Genomic DNA, 2925 nt, shown 5'->3' with positions numbered 1-2925 from the left:
GGCGCAGATCAAACGGAGTCAGCGTCATTAATTGCTATTCGTCGCGGTCACGTGACTATTACCATGGCAATTATAAATAAAATAGATTGAGGTAGTAGGAGATCACTCGCTCCGCCGATGCGCGTAATCGTACTTTCAAAGATAAATATTTCAGCAATAGGCCTATGCAAATATACAATTGGTTGAATTAGTTTGGAATAAGAAAAATAAATCAGAATTCCATTTGAAAGTTCATAAGGACGCATCAAACTCGCAGTGGTGGCTCAGGTCCGACAAGTCCGGGGCGGGTCCGAACGAAGGGGGCCGACTACTGCTAGCCTCAATCAAGGCCCCCAGAATTATATAAAAAAAAAAAGAAAAAGAAGAAGAAGAAATAAATCCTGATACGATTCATGGAGGAAGTTTTTATGGCTTTGTAGGTCCCAAAATTGTGCATTAGTCCACAATTAGGGATTGGCAACCAAACAACGGATATAGGAAAAATAAAATCGTACTTCCCCGGTTTTCGTCCGACGACTCCGTCGTGGCGTCGGCTGACGGGGTGGCGGGGGAATGACCATTACGATGATTATGATAAATGATTAGGCCTATGCCCTGGTTTTGATGATTATAACGTAATTGTGAACATGATCATCATCATCATCATCATCATCATCATCATCATCATCATCATCATCATCATCATCATCATGTGTTGGTGGGGTGGGGTGTAGGCCTAGTCCTGAGATTTCTGTAAAATATATGTCGATTTTATAAATTGCATTATGTATTGTAGCACCTTTGAAATGAAGGCGTGATATAAAATTTCTGTGAAACCACTGTGCGGTACAAAAATTGTTGTGATGATGGTCATCCTTATTACATAGGCCTAGGCCGGGTATCCTTTTAAAGCTGGTGGCCGGTTTTAATCGGTTAACAATCGTCATCAGCATCCCTCTTTGATTATCCCCTACCAGTCTCTCCCAGGGGCGGATTTAGGGGGGGGGGCCGGCCCGGCCCCGGCCCCCCTTTTGGGAGGTAAAAAAAAGAAAAAAAAAAGAAAAAAAAGAGAGAAAAAGAAAAAAATGATAGCCCAGAATGCCTCAAATGTTATGTTTGGTCGTCTAGAACACAGAAATTTCGCGGGGCATGCCCCAGACCCCCTACGACAGTGTTGTCTCAATTGGCCCAACTTTCGGTCCCCCTATCGGCCCAACTTTCCCCCCCCCCTTTTGGACATTTCTGGATCCGCCCCTGTCTCCTTCCCATGACATAGGCCTACGCTACGCCTCTATACAGAAAGCCAGACTCTTGTTTAACATTTAGATTTAGATTCTTTTATTGACATCACTCAAAACAAGATAGTATAACAGTCAATATACAATAAATGACAAAACGTGACAACAACAAGAGAAAACAGCAAAATGAAATCAAGTGAACGTTTGGGCTATAAACCTAATGCCAGAGTAGGTGGTCGTGAGTGGCCCTATCAGAAAACATTTATTTGTTAGTACATTAGTGAAAATTTGCCGAAAAAATTATTTTTTTTTTAGCAATGTCTCAAGGGGCCAGATTGAAATCGGGCGGGGGTTGAAAACCGTGGGCATAGTCACTGTCACTGTCTCGTAATAATCGAATATCGATCGAGTGTTCGTCATTAAATCATTGTTCTTCATCATACGTCCTCCTCTCCTCATCTTATGAATGACAAACAAAAAGCAGAATACTAACGTAACGATAAATATTTGTGAAGCACAGGGGTGGCGCCAGCACGGGCCGAGGGGGGGGGGGGCGAGGGCCACGTCATGGAGAGCTTTTCCCCTCCCCCATGGGAGTTTGTCCCATGGGGGACAACTTGTTTGTTTGTTTGGCTCATTAGGAGACTCTAAAATCGATTAAATAAGCCTTTGAAACCCCTAAATTGTCAAAATTTTCAAAACTCGACCACGCCCACTTTACTTTCGTCGGGAAAATCTGACCCGTTGTTGGGGTCATCCCCCACCCCCGTCGGGCAAGTCCTGGCGCCACCCCTGGTGAAGAAGTTTCTCGACAATCGAATATGACGGGTTAAGAAATGCGATACACATAAACGAAACAGACTGATAGTTTATTTGGCTTTATTTTCGTGTCGGTAATTTATACTATTTGTGTGAAAAGAAAGTATTTTAAAAGCTTAAAGTGGTCGCGAAAAGTTTTCTGCCACTGAGGGCGCTATAGCGATCCAATTAATTGGGCGAGTAGCCTATAATAATGCAGTAATTGGTGATTTCGATGTATAGTTTGATTAGTATGAGAATGAACAACCAATTAAAATATTACTGACTATCCTAATCTCTGTGATTCACAGTATTGATGGAAAAAAAATTTTTTCTGTGGTTTTTATTTGTTTTATTTCATAATAGACCTACAACGTAGCCGGCCTATATTCAGTATGTTTCCATAAATTACCTGTGTATCTTTCTGTTTCTCTGTTGTATAAATTTTAGAAATTAGAAAATTTAGAAATCATTATATACAACACTGTCGGTTTCAGTCGCAAGAGAATGTAGGGAATGATGATCAGATGATGATGATGATAATAATGATAATCGTGATGTGATGATCCATGGTGATGATCATGAATTGTATAGGTATAGAGTAATCAAGTTCAAGAGGGAAAATACCGTTACAAAACAAAAATGAAAAAAAATAAAATAAAAATGGTTTAAAATAAACGAAATTATAATCCTCACCACAGAGATGTAAAATTTAAAAGAATGCGAAAGGAAAAAAATTGCAGAAGAATGTGTCTTAATGAGGGGCGCCCTCTTTCTTTGGTTGAAATTGAAAACCAACGATTCACTAGTACTGCGTCATAAATTTTGACACAAGACCGTGTTAGTTTACTGCTTCTGGGCACTGTTGCTTTGTTCATATGATTCCCCCCCCCCCCCCCCCCCCCCTCCG

Source organism: Anneissia japonica, unplaced genomic scaffold, assembly GCF_011630105.1.
Source record: "Anneissia japonica isolate Jap-2015-1 unplaced genomic scaffold, ASM1163010v1 scaffold1951_len603592_cov169, whole genome shotgun sequence".
Lineage (NCBI taxonomy): Eukaryota > Metazoa > Echinodermata > Crinoidea > Comatulida > Comatulidae > Anneissia > Anneissia japonica.
Note: the sequence above shows the minus strand (reverse complement) of the source record.